General features: G+C 48.0%; 1 protein-coding gene across 2 annotated transcripts in view; it reads right to left on the bottom strand.

The window, feature by feature from the left end:
• Ncald (neurocalcin delta) overlaps positions 1 to 19,018 on the bottom strand; it is a 401,997-nt gene extending 382,979 nt beyond the window's left edge. The window contains exon 1 of one of the 2 annotated variants that reach the window (XM_076555873.1): positions 18,997 to 19,018. The gene's annotated coding sequence lies outside the window, so the exon portion shown is untranslated. The remainder of the gene's footprint in view (positions 1 to 18,996) is intronic. The other variant, XM_016001388.3, reaches the window with a different exon arrangement.
• Positions 19,019 to 19,582: the final 564 nt, after the last annotated feature.

The raw sequence follows: 19,582 nt of genomic DNA, 5'->3' as shown, positions 1-19,582 counted from the left end.
ACGCAAACTGATAACCACGGGTGGGAACGCAGGAGTGACCCTGGGTGAGTCATCCCGGCCTGCTGAGCCTGCTCAGCTGAAGGCAAGGCCCGCAAGACGGTGAGAAGGACTGAGAAGTCACCCCAAGGACGCTGGAACTCCTCGGACCATGCAGGCCCTCAGCACGTGGAACTCAAATGTCAAGGCAAAGACTTAGGGCCTGAGAACCAGCTGTTTTCAGTGTGGCCATGGACTCACCAGTCAGTACAGAACTGCCCTTCCCCAGGAAGTGTCTGCTTTAAGAAAACGCTCAAAACAGACACATCCTTCGCTTTACAGAAAGGTTATTTTGAATTTCTTTTTAAAAGCAACATTCAATAAAGGTGATGGGATAATTGCAAATATGTTAAAGAAGAAAAATAGTCCGTTTTGACTCTCATTTTTTCCTCACCCTACACCAAAATAAATTACAGCGGAATTAAATAATGTTTTGCATTTAAGAATATTTAATAATCAGCAGACAAGAGAGCCGCATGTTGATCCACCTCTGCCGGGGCAGAGCAGGCTGTACGGCAGGGGGAAAACTGCAGGGGAACAGTTGCCCACTCCATGATGCCCACTCCATGATGCCAACTGGCCAGCGGCACAGTAGAAGGGTTTGCAGCAGGAAGTCAAAGCCGTCGCGTGTTGTTGGAGTGCTCACTCTCGCCATCTATCCAAGTACGGTGAAAACGCAAAGCAGGTTACAGATGAGTATCTCACCAATACATCTGTCCTGAAAGCCAAACCTTTTGGCATCTTTGAGGAAAAGTATTTGTAGTAGTTACTTTTTGTTTACCTGATAAAATTCCATGACTAAGGGCAAGCTGGGGAGAGAAAGGATTTCTTCAGCTATGGCTGACCCTCCGTCACTGAAGGAAGTCAAGACAGGAACTGATGTAGAGACAGGAGGAAGGCTCCTTCCCGGCTCACTCCTCATGGCTCTCTCAGCCTGCCTTTTGTGTATGGATAGCGGGCTGGGCCGTCCTACATCATTAGCAATGAAGGAAATGCCTCACAGACATGGCCACAGGCCAAGCTGGTCCGAGCGATTCTTTAATTGATGTCCTCTCTTCTTGAGTGACTCTAGGCTTCAGTCAAGTGGACACTGAGGCTCACGATGATTCTGTCACCACTCCTTACCTACAGGTCCTTAGGGGACACCAACATCTGCAAGCACTCAAGGGTCATGTAAAACAGCGCAGTATTGGCACACGGCACATGCGCTCCCTCCCACAGCATTTAAATCATCTGGAGAGTAGTCGTTAATACTACGACACGAGAGCTACACAGTCACACTGCATTGTTTAAGGAATAGTGCCAGCAAAAAAAAGCCTGGATATGTTCAGTGCAGGAGCAATTCTGGTTTTTAAAAACATTTTCCTTGGGTTTTGTGTGGTTGTTTGTTTTTATTTAGCATTTTCTATCCATGTTTGGTTGAGCCTGTGGAGAAGAGAAGAGAAACTCACACCTGGCTGTAACACTGCCTCCGTCAAGGCCTGGGAGCAGAGGTGAGCCCTGACGGCTTGCACTCTGCACACCCGTGCCCAGGACTGCCGCTCATCACCACAAGCACACACTGCTTCTTACATTTGAGAAGAACTCATGTTAACTGCTGTGAGAGACATCTGAGACAAAGAACCTGAAACTGAAAATCTGGGTGTACAACAATAAAAATACGCCCGGCCTCATTCATAATCGGAGAATCGCACAGGGAAGGTGATATCGGCGGACATATTTTAGAGATGGCATTCCAGACAAGAGGTCAGTATGGCACCCAGCATGGATTGTAGAAAGCAAACTGCAAAACTGTGTTAAGATTCTCTTTAATGTTCAAGCCTCCAACCTAGAAATACATCCCAGGGTAAAATCTCACACCGAGAAATGTTGTTGTGTAAAACCATAATGACCAGAACACTTCTGAGAATTTCAGCCAAATGATCAAAAATGAAACCACAAAGCAGGAATCCCCACCCCATGGAGTATTAAATATCCAGGAAAGCGTTGTCTACAAAGGTTATAGAATAAAATGAAAATTCTTGGCACACATAATCACATGAAAAACTAATTTTAAACTACATGTAATCATGGCTATGCAACTAAGAAATGCTTCCATATAAAACAACGCAGATAATGCGCCTGGTTGTCTTTTGACAATACATGGATTTGGAGTGACTTTTCCTTCTTACTAATTTTCTGCACTACACAGATGTCTCTATGGTAAAGCTTTAGATTCATAATTGTGGGAAAAGCAGAACAAGGGAGAATGGTTTCAGAGGCCAGGGATGCACAAACGCCTTCCTGTGCCACCTTGAGAAACTTCAGAGGCCAGCGCTCAGTGGTTCTCACTGCCTGTCTTTCGGCCCAGTGTGGAATGGTCAGCATGGCTTCCACAGGGCGGGGCCGTGGGGACTCAGAGCCACAGCCCCACCCTCAGTTCCAAGTCACGGGGCAAATGCCCATCACAGAGCTTTGAGACGACACCATGCTGGCAGGACAAGGAAGAGGAATCAAGTTCAGATCCCAGCACCCACACCCACACAAGAGTGTAGCACCTGCTGCCCCAGCACTGGGGGACAGACGGACAGGAGGGTCCCTGGGGCTCGCTGACCAGTCAATCAGTGAACCCCAGGTTCAGTGAGGGGCCTTGTAAGGTGCAGAGCAGTAAAGAGAGACACTTGATGGGAACCTCTGGCCTCCACAGGCACACACACACTCAGACACACATGTTCACACACACACACACCCCACACATGCACACATATCACACATACCACATACATGCACATATATATCATACCACACACATACACCACACACATACCTACATATGCACACATAAACACACATGAAGACATACAACACACATACACAATATGACATATACAGACGTGAACACATAACACACATACACATACATGTATACATACACATGCACACATACACAAATACATAACACATATATCACACATGCACACATACATGTGCACATATCACATACACACACGTGCACCCATACACACATGTGCACACATACACCACACACACACAAGAATAAAATGGAGCTCATCTCTAACTGTCCCATCAGAATATTTAGCAGGCATGTTTAAAGAGGGATGTGTATGCAGGTGTGTGTATCTATGTGTATGTGTGCATACATCTATGTATGTGTGCATGTGGTGTGTATGTGTGCATGTGTGTATTATATATGTGGGGAGAGAGTATGGCTTCCTTCCTCTTCCTTTTTCAAGTGCCGAGAGATAAACTCTGCAGCAATGCCACAGCCATCTGTGCTCAAACACCAGAATAACACAGCGAATCAAGCGACCCAGCCCAGATCACAACATGTCAAAGTCCACCTCTGTACTTAACCTCACCACTGATGCCTCCAGCCAAGGCTTCACCTGCAGTGTTCACACCTGCCCAAGTACTGCACAAGGTTAGTTCCCCTCTAAGTGCATGGAGGGGTCAGTGAAACTCAAACATCTCTCTAACACTGTGGATCCACTAGAGACATCCTACACATGGACTCATACAAACATGTTCCCCTGCAGATAATAAAAGGAAGTATCCCAGATATTAACGCTGGCTATCTTCAAACATTTGAATCATGCATGATAACATTACAGTTATGTTCCTTAAAGAGATGGAGATTTTAATTTCAGTACGTCGGTAAATACACTCGAGAACATGAAAAGAAATTCTCTGAAACATTTGTTAAACCTAAAGCATGTTAGTAATGAGAACAAGCCCCAGATTTGTCTCTTTAGTCTAGGTGTTTATCATCATTTGTGTAAAATATTATCTGAAAGGCAGATTTGCCTGTCCTCTGACCCTAAAGAGAAGCAGCATGCTGCTTGAATGTGAGACATCCTGCCCTGCTTCACAGGTAAATCCACATCAGCCTCTCAGCCCTCTGAATGGCCCGTGGGCAGGGACTAGGCCTGACACAGTTCTCACGTGGAAATCAAGCTCCACAGGGCCTCACAGCTCCTCAGTAGCAGAACTAAGGAGGGAGGCCAGGTTAGCCAGGCTCCATGGGGTTGTGTTCACCTCCACCCTGCAGACTACACACAGCCTCCATAGGGGTTGTGTTCACACACACACACACACACACACACACACACACACACACACACACACACATAGACTGCACACAGCCTCCATATTTGCTTTTTTTCATACCAGAAACAAAAACAAAAAACCTTTGTCTGAGCTTGGCTGGACAACCCATGAAAAGACAATTAGTATCTACAAACTAAATGAACAGGCATCAATATACAGAGAGCCACTCTGCATGGAAGGACTGATTCACTATATCAATTTACAAACTGAAATAAGCCCCAAAATAGAATGACAGGAAGGAAGCTATACATGACCTTTGGATCGTGAAAACAGACAGGAATAAATACAATTAAATGGTCTGGAAGAGGAAAAAGAAAGGTATAGAGGAGTCTAAAAATAGTTTCCACCACATTTCTGCTTTAATAAAAGCAGATTAGCATACATTCTTTTGCAAACATCGCCCAGGCAACCAGAAATATGAAGGTGCTTGGGAAAGTATATGTATAAAATCCAGATCTATTTTTGCCATCCCTTGAACAAAAATGATCACTACTATAAAATAGATTAATTGAAAGACTGTATGTAGGAAAAGAGCAGGGCCTAGAAGGAAACGTCATCAATAAGGAACAGGTATACATCAGTAAGACAATAAGGTGTCTCTGTCTGTAGAGGAGACCAACCATGACTGCCTCAACTTCAGACCCACAATCTGTTCATAAAAATGCTCTTTAAAATATGTGGGCCCAACAAGATGGCTCAACTGATCCAGACACTTGCCTCATGCCGAGTTCAATCCCCAGAGCCCACATGATAGAAGGAGGGAACTGAAGGGTTCCTCCAACCCCCACACCTGCTTTGCGGTGCCTTGTGGCACGTAAGTGCACACACATGTTCACGTATGCACACACTTCATAAAGAGGCCACAAATGCGAAAGTGAGCAGGGGGTAACTTAGTGGCTTTGGGCAGAGGGAAGGAAAGGAGGAAATGATGCAATTGTGTTATAATATCAAAATTAAAAAAATATCAAAATGTTTTGCATGAGAGAAAAATATTTGGGCTGGGAAGATAGACCAGCAGGCCAAAGTAGTTGTCTCCCAAGGACTGAGTTCAACCCTGAAACCTACATAAAAATGGAAAAAGAGAACCAATCCCACAATGTTCTCCTCCAAGGCCCTCATGCATGGACACACTTTCACACACACACATGCACACATACACTAATAATAAAATACTTTTTAAAGTTTAATTTTTTTGCTGTTTTTCAAATTTCATGTTTTTATTTCACAAACCAGAGGTAGAGTAACACCAAAGTGTAGTAGGTCAACAAAATTTAAAAACTTATTTTGAAAACTCTCCTCTGTCCCACTTAACTAGGTGCCTCTATGCCGTTCTCTGCCTTGGACATTATTCTCTTTCTTTTCACTCTCAAATGGGTTCTGATGTGAAAGCTAAATCACATGTCCACCTTATGCTTAGCCAAGAAGCACTTCTTCACCATCTACAACGTGATGGCTACAGATCCTGGAAGTCGGGTCTGCAAAAGCAGTAACTGAGGAATCATCCTTGAAGGAGATCTCGGGATCAGCCCCTTCCTTCTGCCTCTGCTCTTAGGCCAGCAAGAAGTGAGCATTTTTCTCTGTCACAGGCTCCCAGTGAAAGGACCAAGCAGATGCCATAACAGACTGCTCAGTCTTCTCTCAGGATCAGGCCTCAATTTCACTTTCCTGAGACTGGAGCAAGCAGTTTCTGGGAGGGCCACGAACAAAAGACATAGTCCTTGTAGTAGCTCCCTTTCTGCACGTACTCTGACTGCTCAAGGTTCAGCCAGTTGTTTACTGTCTGGGACCCCTCACCAACTTAGAGCTACATGCATGGGTCAATGTGAACATGGGAGGCCAGCCAGCCTCCATGGCAGCTCAAGGACAAAACTGGAACTTGTCCAGGCCTGCTCAAAAATGGTAACTGTAGGGCTTGGGGATGTAGCTCAGTGGTAGAGCGTTTACCTAGCAAGCATAAGGCCCTGGGTTCAGTCCTCAGCTCTGAAAAAAAAAATGATAACTGTAACCCCCAACCAGTAAATTCAAAGGTTACACACCCTCACCCAATCATATGACTCCAAGGCTTGTACCATCCTGCTTGCGGTTTTTCCCTTTAGAAACCCCTCACCCTGAGAGCTCAGGGCCGTCCTCCTCCGCCCGCTATGTTGAGTGTTCGACACAGACCAAGCCCGGGCTTACTTGTTATCAATAAATCCCTGTGTGCTTTGTATCAGATATCAACTCTGTGGTGGTCTTGCTCAGGGGTCTTGCAATGCAGGCACAACATTTAGGGGCTCATCCGGGATCCCTTACCACTCCCAGACCCTGATCCAAAGGGCTCCTAACTGGCCAGTAAGTTTCTATGTGACTCTGTACGTTCATTTTCTGAGGCACACTTGGTCTGTGGTGTGCTCCGGTAACAGACAGTGTCTGTGGTAGGCAGCCAGTGGATGTGCTGGTGAGCTGGGATCACAGAGGCCCCGGGTGACATTCTGGGTCCTGGAGATGGCGATGTGGAAGCCCCTGATGGGGATGTGGAAGCCCCTGATGGCGATGTGGAAGCCCCTGGTGTCTGACTGAACTGAAATAAGCAGGTAGCTCCTGCCAGGTGGGGCCATCTGTTAGATGGGGCTCACCAGCTGAGAGTGAGGCCATCATCTCAGTGCTGAGGTACCGGCACTTGGATTGTCTGTGTAAATGGTATTTGTCTCTGTCTACTAACCTCCCTTATTCACCTCCCTGCTCCTTGGCTCTCTTGCCATCAGGCCTGCAGCCAGCCAGCGGCTCTCACGAGGGTGGAGTAGGCACTCTCAGTACAGGCAAAGACGGGAGCCATGGGCAGGGCCATGGGGACTGCCTGCAGTGGACAGAAACTGTGTGAACACTGAACAGAGAGTCTGACTTGAGTCTTTCAGGAACACTGGCAGCCAAGGACACACCCTGTGCCCACATCCCCCTCCCTTCCTTCCTAAGTCAAGTTCTTCTTCACTGTGATAAGTTCAAGGTCTCCTCTGCTGGCCAGCAGCTACCCTTGTTAACCCTTCTCTGTCCTGGTACTGCTTGAAAAAGTAAAAATATTGAATTACCAGTCTGCATACTCCGGAAAGCTCTTACTTTAGAATAACAGTCAAAGATACATTATGTATTGGGGAAAATTATGCTTTTGTTTTCACAGAAAAAGAAAAATACATGGATTTTGGTCATTTGAGTTCAGTGGGTTACAAATATTTGCCAACATTTAAAAGAACTGGTTACAAATTATTATTTATTGGTTAAGATAAGAAAAAAAAAAACTTTATCAAATTCCAAGTAGAGGATAGCTCAATGATTTTTTTTTTTAAAAAAGATGTTTTAGGATATAATGTTTTTATAAGAATATGAAGGCCTGAGATATGAGGAAGAAAGTTTGAATAAATGATTTTTTGGTTTAAGAAAGCAGTTTAAGATGTAAAAATTTGAAGGCTTAAGCATGTCATGAGGGCCTGAGTACATGATATTTTGGGTCTGAGAAAGTAGTTTGAGGTATAAAAATGTGGAACTTTCAAGTTTAACTTTCAAGTTTAAGTAAGTTGTGAGGTTTGAATATAAGTAAAGATTACGTGAGGTCTAATATGTAGAGTTTTTAGGTATGGGAATATAAAAAGAATGTTTTGGGAAGAAGGAAAGTATGTGAAATCCAAGTTATTGGGATATGGAAAAGCAAGTTATAAAGGTCTGAGGATGAAAAGGTTTAAATAATGATTTTAAAAAGTGCTTTAAGGTGTATGAAAGAATGAAACATGTTTGCTTGCTATTCTGCTGTTACATTGAGACTCCAAAGGTTTATAGTTACAAAAATGTCTGTCTACTCTGTAAGTATGGGTGAAAATGTGGCCACATGTATGTTTGGTTTTGAATGTCTGAGTTTTGCATGTCCTCTGTGTTAAGGAATACAAGTTAAAACTAGTCATCTGGCTATCCAGATACTAGTTTAAAGCATAAACTTTTAACTCTTATTTAATTATAAACTATTTAAATAAGAAGGAAAAACAGAACCTGAGAGGTGCATTTGACTAATATATCCACAGGAGAACAAATTAAGATGGTTATTGTTACCAAACTTAGAGATGTTTTCAAGATTAAGCCTAGATATATTTAATAGACAATGGTCCTCAAACCCATCAAAGATCTGTGAATATGGCATTTAAATCATTTGATAAAAAAGTTTACTGTAACAAACAGAGACTCCCAGCTCCTAGCAATGACTCCAAAGGTCTCCACAGAAGATATGGAACAACGACATGAAGATGCCACCTGAACCACTGGGCAAGATGCCCCTACTCAACACCTGCTGCCAGGGATCCGGCCCAGAATGGACAAATGAGACATGGACAAGACAAGATCAGTCTTTCCCAAGTTGCTCCTCCACAGGGAAAATTTCACGTTATGGGCCCAGCAGTCAAGACTGGTGCTGTCCTGACCCCCGTCCTGCCAATGCTATGAACTACAGGAGCCTGGGATGATGGCGGTCTGGGCAATGGATAGTCTGTGATTTTTTTAATAGATTTGGAAGTCTGCGCTCAGGTACAATTTATCCTTCTCAGGTCTCTGATGGCATTGATGACTGGCTAGCTATGGCTTTGTCAGCTTAGTAACATCAGTCAACCATAGTCTTCCACAGGGTTGCAGCCACCTTATTAATTAACTGATCAATGCATTAATTAATTAAAGCTACTAACTCTCTTACAAAAGAGAGAAAAAGAGACAAACACGTTCTAAATATAGACTTACAGATGCTTTTCATAGGGCCAAAGACATTTCAGCCCAGTCTATACCTGGCTCTCTAGATAGAAAAGATAGTATGGATTTCAATGCAAATTGATAATACTACAATTACTGAGACTATGGGTCTGAATGTTCCAAATAAGTTCATAAGTTTTAACTCCTGTTCCTAGTTTATATCTGTCTCCTCTTGGCTGACAGACACATCCGAGCATCATTTGCTGGTGACAACATATTCCAAATAACTGTGGGCCCTGAACTTGCTGAAAACTGATATGGACCAATCCAGTCGATCTAAATGCCATCTCTTCAGCTGGTCAATGAACCAGATGCTTCTACGTTCCCTCCTTGCCTTTGACTAACATTCCAGCTTTCCAGGGCCCTGACAACAATGTCCCAATGTCAGCAGGAAGTAATTACAGAAGAGAAAACATCGCCCTTGTTCCTCCTCCTAGAATGTCAGATCAAAAGGGAAATTCTTGTCATAGGGAACCTGAGATAAAGTAATAACTGGTCCCTATTCTCATTTCCAAGTTCCTTCAGGATAAGGAACTCTGTCAATCATCACAGGGCTTTGGCCCTTGTGCTTCTGCTAATTACTGTTGGCTCTTATGTCACTGATGTCTTAACGAAATGAAGATGCCTGTCTGGGTACCACTAAACTGAGGATGCTAGAATCCCAACATCAGCCCCTGAATCAAACCCATGACACACTTGCAGATGTCAACAACTGAATAAGGGAAAGCTCACTTTGCTGTCTGCTTCCAATTTAGTCTCTAAAATAATATAAAGTTTTTTACCAAAAGAAAAAATCTCCAAGATTGAAGATGATGTACTACTCAATGGGGGAGTGAAAGGACCAAGCAGACGCCATAACAGGCTGCTCAGTCTTCTCTCAGAGATCAGGCCTCAATTTCAGTTTCCTGAGACTTGGGCAAGCCATTTCTGGGAGGGCTATGACATAGTCCTTGCAGTAGCTCTCTTTCTGCACGTACTCTGACTGCTCAAGGTTCAGCCAGTTGTTTACTGTCTGGGACCCCTCACCAACTTAGAGCTACGTGCATGGGTCAATGTGAACATGGGAGGCCAGCCAGCCCCCATGGCAGCTCAAGGACAGAGCCTGGGCCACTAAATCTGTCCCCACAGTCAGTATGTGCTCGGCCAGCCAGCCTCCATGGCAGCTCAAGGACAAAACCTGGAACTTGTCCAGGCCTGCTCAAAAATGGTAACTGTAGGGCTTGGGGATGTAGCTCAGTGGTAGAGCGTTTACCTAGCAAGCATAAGGCCCTGGGTTCAGTCCTCAGCTCTGAAAAAAAAAAAAAAACTGTAACCCCCAACCAGTAAATTCAAATGTTACACACCCTCACCCAATCATATGACTCCAAGGCTTGTACCACCCTGCTTATGGTTTTTCCCTTTAAAAACCCCTCACCCTGATAGCTCAGGGCTGTCCTCCTCCACCCGCTGTGTTGAGTGTTGGACACAGACCAAGCCCGGGCTTATTTGTTATCAATAAACCCCTGTGTGTTTTGCATTGGATATCAGCTCTGTGGTGGTCTTGTGACGTAGGCACAACACCAGCACAATGTGCTCCCTCCCCACAGGCTCAAAGCAATGAAAATGGACTGAAACTTCCAAAACTATGAGTCCTGCCTTCTTTTTAAATGGGCTATCACAGATGTTTTATTACAGTAACATAGAGCTAACCTGACTGACGGTCCAGCCCTGCCCCAAAGCTGGTCCTAAAAAAGCACTCATCATAATTATTGGCTTTACTTCCTGTTCTGCATTAGCATGGGGTGTGGTCAAACCCCGGTCCAGAGCTGCCGAGTCCATTAGGAACTAGGCAGGACTTCAAGAACTCTTCTTTGGTCCTGCTGAGAACGACGAAGGTCAGTGCACCTTATGGAGGTGGCATCATATGGAAGGATGTCGCTATCGGGAGCACTTACGAGGGGCCAGGCCAGACTCATTGGTCAGTGCAGGGCCCCATGCTCAGGAGGGCTCCAGGCTTACTGCCCGCCCGTCACCAACTTGAACTTTTTTTCTTTTTCTTTTTAACAAGATGTCTTTCCTTTTTCTTTCCTTCCAGCCCTACAGATTCTGCAGCTGGCCTCCTGATATAAGGAGAACCCTTTCCTTCAGCTGGTGAAACTGTTCTCTAAGGACCGGAATACCGAAGATTCTGTAGATGTGGCGGGATCAAACAGAGCAATGTCGCACCGGTTGGAGCGTTGTTTCTCTTTCTTTTTCCTGCTCTCATTAGCCCCACCCCTCGGAGAGAAACACAACTTAGTGAATGAGTTTGTGCTCTTCCCTGGTGTGTGTGACCAGTGCACGCCGCCAAACAGTCATTCATGCCACAGTGTGGAAGCTCCTGCTACCGCTCATTTGATGTGCAACTGTCGTCAAATTAGTCAGGCAGGTGAGAAAGCTGTGCTGAACCTTACCTTGTGTCTTTGTGTACCCAGGCCCAAGGTTGGGAGTGTTGACACATGGTAAATGTCTAAGCAGTGTTCTCTGAAAGAAGAGAAACTTGAGCCTGTCCTGCTTCTGTGATCCTTTTCTAAAGTGTCCCCAGCACCCTCAGCCTGCCCTCGGGCTTCCTCGTGACATTTCTGAAAGCATTTGGGTAGGTCCTAAGCAGGAAGTGTCCACTGCCTCTCCCTTAATCCCCTCCAAGGCCATCCAGCAAAGCCAAGTGCAGAGGACTCCCGATGAAGGTCAGACTAACTTCGTCAGCCCCTCACCCTCATGAGGTCTAGAAATAAGGAGCAACAAATTCTAGGAGCTGCAGGGGAGATAAAATAGAGGGTCACAAGAAGGGTAAGTGTACCCCCAAGCCTGGTGGAAGAATGAATAGAGTTTCCTAAACTATGCCCTGAACCCCAGAATCAGAGAACATCAACTTTTTAAGAAAATAAAGGGGAGTCTTTGCAGCTGTAAATAAGGACGCTGAGAAAAGAGCAGTGTGGATGCTGAAGCCGGCCCTGAATCCTATGGCAAGTGTCCTTAGGCTGGATCATGAAGGAGAGGGACACACAGGAAAGGGGTACAGAGTTTGGAACCCAGGACACTCACAGCCACCAGACACGGTGACACACACCTGGAGTCCCAGCAGCTCAGAAGCCTAAGGAGCATCTCAGCCACAAGTTCAAGAGCAGCCTCGGCAACGTAGGATGGCCCCAACTCTAAATAAATATATAGGCAGGTCCTCAGCTGTGCAGGCAGCAGGGATGGAAACTGAGTCCTCTAAAGCAATCTTTCCATGTGCACAGGAGTCCTCAATCCAGCCCCAGAATGGGACCCACCACTTCCCCCAATACAGAGTAGCGAGTACTTGATGGCACTAATATCTGGTTCCCACAGAGCTTTCTCGGGCTACAGAGTCCCTCAGCTATGCCTGGATATTGACGGGGTAGGGTACCCACCGGAACCACACTAGACTTCACAGAGTCCTGGGTTTAGGGACAGACGGCTACTCCAGAGCCAGTTAGAAGAATGAGAAATGTCCTTGTCATTTCCACCGTTTGCAAGACTTCCAGCCCCAGTTCAACTGATTGTTCCCTGAGCTCTGACCTCCATCTCGGGGTGTTCTGGCTCCGTCACCCATTACATGGGTGGTGCATCACAGAGCTCCAAAATGACCTGTTCTCTGCTCCACCATCCTGCTCCACCATCCTGCTCCACCATCCTGCTCCACCATCCTCCCTCCTCCCTTCTGTGCCCTACAAGCCTCACCCTGGTCACAAGCCCATTTGGCCTCTGGCTTCAGGTCAGTTTAGCTGTGTCTACAGAAGACTGGAGGGTGGGAACAAGAGTAGCCAGGTACTTCCTGGACTACGTACCTCTCTGCCTGGATGAAGAGCACAGCTCTGTACGTAATGCTCTCCCATTAACCTGCCTCTCGATGCATTTCTAGAAACTGTTGTCACATCCCCTTGTATAGCATGTGTGTGTGTACACACACACACACACACACACACACACACACACACACACACACACACACGTGTGTGTGTGTGCCACTTCACCACACCCACACCCGTGCAAACAGCCCATTAACCTGAGCTTGCTTTAGTTCCTCCACCCTTGAAGTGTGCTTCTTTATGGGACCCTGGTCGATAAAGGTTAGAGTTTGCCAGAACAGACTGAATGATGCTTGGAACTCCAGTAGGCATTTCTATGAGCAACTGGTCGACATGTCTGAGGAACACGTCACGGTGCCATGTTTACTTCCCTTCCCAAATTCAATACGCACAGGACGGAGATGGTCGTGTTGCAGTCACATGGGTGTGGAGAAAACCCCTGCCTTCTCAGCAGCCCCGGTCCTCTCTTCCTGTCAGGATCCTGTTCATGGTGTTGTCACAGGTCACAGATGTCCAGTGGCTCCCCACGTCCCTAGAATCAGTCTCAAAGTCTGCCCCTGCCCCTCACCTGCAGACCCCAACCAACCTTCAAGGCTACAACCCTTCACACCCACGAGGATAGATCTATTAGCCATAAAAAGAAGGAGACCAGTGGCCAGGTGTGGAGGCACTGAAGCCCTGGCAGCCTGCTGGTGGACGTGTGAAGTGGCAGCGATGTGGAAAACGGTGTGGTGGTTACAAGAGATTAAATGTAGAATGGCGTGGGATCCAGCAACTCCAGTTCCGAGTGCACAACCAAAAAGATTGAAAAGTAGAAACTTGAACACGCACCTACATGACCATGTCCATAGTGGTGTTTTCTACAATAACAACAGACAGCAACAGTCCAGCCCAGCAGCAGACAAACGGATAGCCAAATGTGCCCTACGCCTGTGATAGAATACATTCAGCCTTGCAAAGGCAAGAAACTCCGACAGCTTTCACAGTACGGCGAACCTAGGGGCATTCAAGTGGAATAAATGAGTCACAAAGAGGTGAATGTTAGCTACAGTGCCAACGGTACAGCAGCCTTGAGGTGCTCAGTCTCACAGGGACAGAAAGGAGGAAGGGACAGTCAGGGGCTGAGGAGAAGAATGGGGAACTGCTGGTTAATAAGCCCAGAGCTTCAGTTCAGAAAGAGAAAAAGGATCTGGGGAGGGGTGGATAGAGAGGCTCAGTAACATATGTGCTCAGCGACACAAAACTGCAGTTAAAATGGCAGACTTCATACTGATTGCATTTAGTCACAATTTTAATGTGTCCAAGAACTATTATTCCTCACCTCACGCACACAAGCTGTGTTCCTGGGGCTACCTTAAATAAAAGGTCACTGTCCCCACCAAATGAGCTCATTACACTTGTACACCCTTGTTCTCCAAGCTCATGTGAATCTGTTCCATATATGAACTAAAGGACGGGAGATGACTGAATGGGAAAGGTCTCCCGCATGCTCACATGTTGAAGTGTAGGGTCACAATGTAGGCTATTTGGAGAGAGTCTGTACATTTTCTGAGGAGGGACCTAGCTAGAGAAGGGGAATGGCTGGGTGGGCCCATGGGGGCATCTTGCCCCTGGCCCCTTCCTGTCCCCCACTCTGTTTCCTGGCTGTCTTGAGGTGAACAGTCTTTGCTATGAAGTTGTTCCCAAAGCCTAGAGCTCGGCAGAACCTCCAGACACTAAGCAAAACATGCATTTCCTCTTTGCAAGTCACCCACATCAGGTGTTTGGTGTCACCACAGAGTGACTAACGCAGGAACCGGAGCTGGTTCGGCCTGCATCCTGAGAACCCAGCACAGTGCTGATCATGTTGAAACTGCTCTGAATTATCGTTTGAATGCTTGAGTAGAGGGCCTGTGTCTTCTTTTTCCTCACTTTCCCCAGCCAGGAGACACTTTCAATTTCTTGAAGTTATGGGTCCATCTTTTCAGAAATAGAGAGGACAGATTCATAGTAAACTCTCTTTAAACATTCTGTTGACAAATAATAAGTGTATGTTTCGAAGTGCATAAATTGTGATTTTCAACACCAAACTCCACTGTTTACCAGCCACGTGACCTTGGGCAAGTTGTTGAATGCTAAGCCTGCCATTCTTATCTGGAAAATGGGACTGTTACAAGGACTCCACAGAGCATCTGTGTGCAATCCAATATTCAAGGGCCTGTCTCCTGTGACCTCGGCTTTCTGTAAGAGAAGTAGCCTTGCTCCTTGGCCTCTGGATCAGTAGTTGAACAGGATCTAAGATACAATAATGTGCCTGAGCAAGCAAGCCACCGTGAGCGGTGGGGGGGGGGGGTGTTCCTCCTTCTCCCTGGGTGTAAGCCCAGACTGTGTGAGGGCCAGCGCTCCTCCAGCTCTCACACAGTGAGATGGAGACTGAAAATGCCACCAGTTCCAAAAGAACAAACCAAAACAAGCGTGACCTTAGGTCCTGCTAACAATGCTTGCACCACGGCTCCAGTTCCAGGGGATCTGACACACACATATTGCACATACACATGGAGGCAAAACACCCGTACAAATAAAATAAAACAGAAAACTCGTCTGAGTTTGGGAGTTGCTGACACAACAGAATTGAGTTCTACTTAAAATAAGGTTTTCTGGAGCTGCAAAGATGGCTCAAAGGTTAAGAACACCTGTTGCTCTTGCAGAAGACCTAGGCTTGATTCCCAGTACCCCATGGTGGCTCACAACCACCATTAATTCCAGTTCCAAGGAATCCAGTGCCTACTTCAGACATCTTCAGGCACCAGCACACATGTAGTACACAAACATATATGCAGGCAAAACACTCATACACATAACATAAAATAAATAAATCTAAAGAAAACATTTTTTTCTATGTTTCAAGGGTGGGGGAAGTTGACTGCAAAGATTAAGGCACACACGGTTCACGGAGCATGTGTTATCTGTGGTGGCTGTTTATCACTGCAATGGAAAGTTCCTGCCTTCCTGTGGGGATCACTTTGCCCCTGTCTTCTGCCTTCACTGTCCTCCGATGACATTCTCTAGGGTAGGAAAAATGAGGACAAAAGCTGTCACCACCTCCTAATCCCATTCCCTGACAGACATCACTAATTGACCACAGCCCCCTCTCCTGCTGAGCCTGGCCCCAGCTTTCTAGGCAGTCACTACCAATCAATCAGAGATGACATGCAAAATGAAACCCACTTGTCTGGCTCCAGCCTCGAGGCTGTCCAGGTTTTCCTATGAAGAAGGAAGTCTGTGCCACACACTCTTCTTTGTGTTTTGTTCACAACCCTTTAAAACTGGAAAAAGCAACCTTTGGTTAAACCTCCTTGCTAAGCCTTAAAGCCAGGCTGGGGGGCGCGGCAGAGAACAAGGCCCCCTCTTAGCTTGCTGCGGGAGCCTGTGGGCAGCAGTAGAGTTGCTGGGAAATGCTGGCTCTGAGATATAGCCAAAGGACACATCAAATTGCCTGGAAAGTGATACCGAGACTTCAGGACCGGAGGTTTCTCATGCTCATCGGATCCACTGAGACTCACACCGGAAGAAAACTCTACTCTAAGGAAGGGCTAGAGCAGTGGTCCTCGCCATGTGGGTCTCAACTCCCACGGGTTACATAACAGAGATTTACATTACGGTTCGTAACGGTAGCAAAGTGATAGCTATAAAGTATCAATGAAAGATTGGGGGTCACCACAACAAGACACTGTGTTAAAGGGTCGCAGCATTAGGAAGGTGGAGAACCACCGAGCTAGAGGGTCAGGCTATTCATGTGAGATGTGTTTCCATCCTGTGGCCAGGCTTATGGGAGAACGAAGAAAAGAGGAGTTGGGGGCTTTCTCCACAGCTAATCTGCCTCTCACAGATGGACTCTCACAATGCCTCTCACACGGCCTCTGAGCTTGGTGTGGTGGCTCATGTCTATGAACCCAAGATGCAGTCTACAGAAGAAGGAGAACTGCAGGTCCACAGCTTAGCAGAGAGAGAGAGAGAGAGAGAGAACTAAAGCAGCATGCCCTGCTCTTGATTTCCCAGTACTTTCTGATGCTTTTATTATAATGAATTATTAAGTACAAAGATTTGTTTAGTCCTCCTCTTTATTATTCTCCATATTTAATTCTGGCTTGAGTGAAAGGGACTGAATTTTGCTTGACTGATGTTAATTTATTCATTCAACAAACATCTGTCTGAACCCAGAGTCCCCGTCCCTATCCCCCTTCCCAGTGCTGGCAGGCAGGAAGATTGACACACAGGATCACTAGTGGGAAGAGGGGTCTGCCTAGGGTGCTGTGACTGCATGGAGCAGGGCCAGCCAGTCACCTGGGAGGGGCGTGCCCAGGGCCTGCTGTGGTCCTGTGGTAGCATCTGGGTAGGAAGAAGATACAAGAGTCGACAGGAAGTTGGGAGCTGACAGGTGCAGAGGCCAGAGTGGGGAGGCTGCAGGAGAGGCTGCAGGAGAGGGGCTGAGACAGGAGGACGGCTGTGTGTACTCTCAGAGTCTGGCTTTTATCTGGGAAGCTACAGGGGTGCCTTTGAGGGAAATCAGCCAGACAAACCAGCTTAGGTTTTTGTTTTTAGAATGGCTGTCTCCAGGATGGAGAATGAACTGGAACAAGGAGGTTCTGATTGGAGCAGCCAGGCAGCTGGAAGACAAGTGCAGCAATCTGGACAAGAAGGAAATCAATCAACAACCACGCGCAGAAAGGAGCAAGGGTCACATTCGCTCCTTGCCTACCTCCCACCTGGCCTGAGGTTTAACTCTCTGAGGGCTACATCCAATCTGCACAGCATCCCTGAGGTCGCTTCCATACCTATTAGCAACCTCCTCGCTTCAGGAACCACAAAAGAGGCCAAGGAGGCCTGTGGGTAGGAGCTGCTCTGGTCTGAGACAGAACTCAAATCTGACGGTCTGGCTGAAGAACCGTACTGGGAATGTCCGCCGTGTGTTGGCTTGGGTGTCTGGATATTGAATTACGGCTCCTCCACCCCAACCCCACCCCCGCATCTGTGCGTGCCCCCTCACCTTTCCACCACACTGTCCTACCTCCCCTCATGTGCAGTCCCTGGCATCACTGCCTTGGCCATGAAACGCAAGCATCTCCCAATTGGAGTAAAAATCCTCACAAGCTTTGCCAATTCGGCCTGGCAAACCCCTGCCTGCAGCCCTGCTACTGGTAACACAGTGCCCTGCGTCTGTTCTTTTCAATTAGTCAGAACCAGGAAAACTTTGAACAGCGGCTTGTGTGGTTTCCTTCTCAGGGAACTGAACGCTGGCAGCCCAGCTTCTGGTTTCACACCAGTCTCCAGCAGAATGAAAGCTGCATCTTCCGTGGGGGACCGCCGTTTAGGGACACAGCATCCCCATAGCCAGCCTGGCCTGCAACCTCAGACAGACCCACCCTCAGGAAGAGCCCAAAGGAGGCTTCTTTTTTTTTTTTTTTTTTCACCCCCTCAACACACGAAAGTTACAGCAAGCATCTGCATCGAGAAACTTGTGTGTTTACTGTTTCCTGCGGACAGGGAGACCTCCTGCCCCTCCCGGGTTGATACAACCCACTTTGCACATCCTGCTTCTCCTAAGCTAAAAATAAATCGGTATGCACTGAAAACTCTCGAATACGGCTCCCCAGCACACACTTCCCCAGCCCCGCGAAGGCCACACAGGAGAATCTTTCTCTCTTTCAAAACGCCGCGGATCGCTGCCGCAGGGTCCAGCAGCGCCGGGCGCAGTCCCCAGCCCCCTCCCCAGCCCCCCACCTCCGGAACGGGCCTCTGGCCGTGGCTTTTCACTGCCGACTCTGCAGGCCCGGAGCGGGCCGGTACCGATACCCCTGGTCCCGGGTGGGGATGCTCGGGACCTCCCCCATCTGCCAGGCTCGCTAACGCCCCCTTTCGAGCCAGCGCGCTTCGCCGGGTCCCCTGCAAAGTTGCTTTCTCCTCTCCAGCCGCCAGCCTGGGGGATGAGGGGGGACTTAAAGCTTGATGGTCCCTGCGAGCCTGGTGTGTGGGGTTGCGGGGGGCCGGCGGTGTTGACACTGATAAGGTGGGTGGCACCTGGGGAGGAGCAGCAGGGACCGGGTTCTGGGGGGCTCCGCGATGCCCTCTATGCCCTGCTCCCGCCGCACCCGAGAGCGCCTCTTCCCCAGCCGCCGCTCGGGGTTCCCGCTCCCCCGCTAGCCCGCCCAGCTGCGGCTCCCGCTCCCGGCCGCCCGGCCGGCGGAGGGAAGGCGCTGCGACTCACCGCCTCTGCCGCTCCCAGCGTCTGTGTCGCCGCGGGCGAGGCGGCGGCGCCTTCCCTCCTCCCGCCTCCCCCTGGACAGCTCGGCCGCAGCCGCGCCCCCCTCCCCAGCCTGGCTCGCCGACCGCTCCCCAACGCGTCCGTGGCCCCCCATCGGATGGGGCTCGGCTGGCTCCCGGGGTGAGGGCACCAGCCGAAGCTGGGATGCACAGGTGCAGCAGCGGCAGCCCCGCCTTGCCCTGGTGCAGTCGCCGCCCCAGCCGGGGTTGCTGGGATCCCAACCCACCACCACCCAGGCTTCCAGCCAAGCACTTCCCGGTGGGTGCTGTCTGTGTGCCTATCTATCAGTGCTATCTGAGTGCTGGGGATTCAACATAGAGTCTCTCCCAAGCTTGCCTTGGGAGGCATGGCGTCCCTGTCATCTCTCAGTCTGTTCAAGGTATCCTGGAGAACCTTTTCCAAAGCCCTCCTGCGCCCCCAATCCTCTCTGGCACCCGTATGTCCATGAGGTGGGAAGACGACTCCTTCTCACTGGCCCATTCTCCACTCAGACCGTCCTGTCAAGCGATGGCTTAACAAAACCTCAGGA

This window comes from Peromyscus maniculatus, chromosome 20, assembly GCF_049852395.1.
Source record: "Peromyscus maniculatus bairdii isolate BWxNUB_F1_BW_parent chromosome 20, HU_Pman_BW_mat_3.1, whole genome shotgun sequence".
In the NCBI taxonomy this organism is placed as follows: domain Eukaryota; kingdom Metazoa; phylum Chordata; class Mammalia; order Rodentia; family Cricetidae; genus Peromyscus; species Peromyscus maniculatus.
The sequence above is the reverse complement of the archived record's forward strand: the minus strand, read 5'-3'. Positions and strand labels throughout refer to the sequence as shown.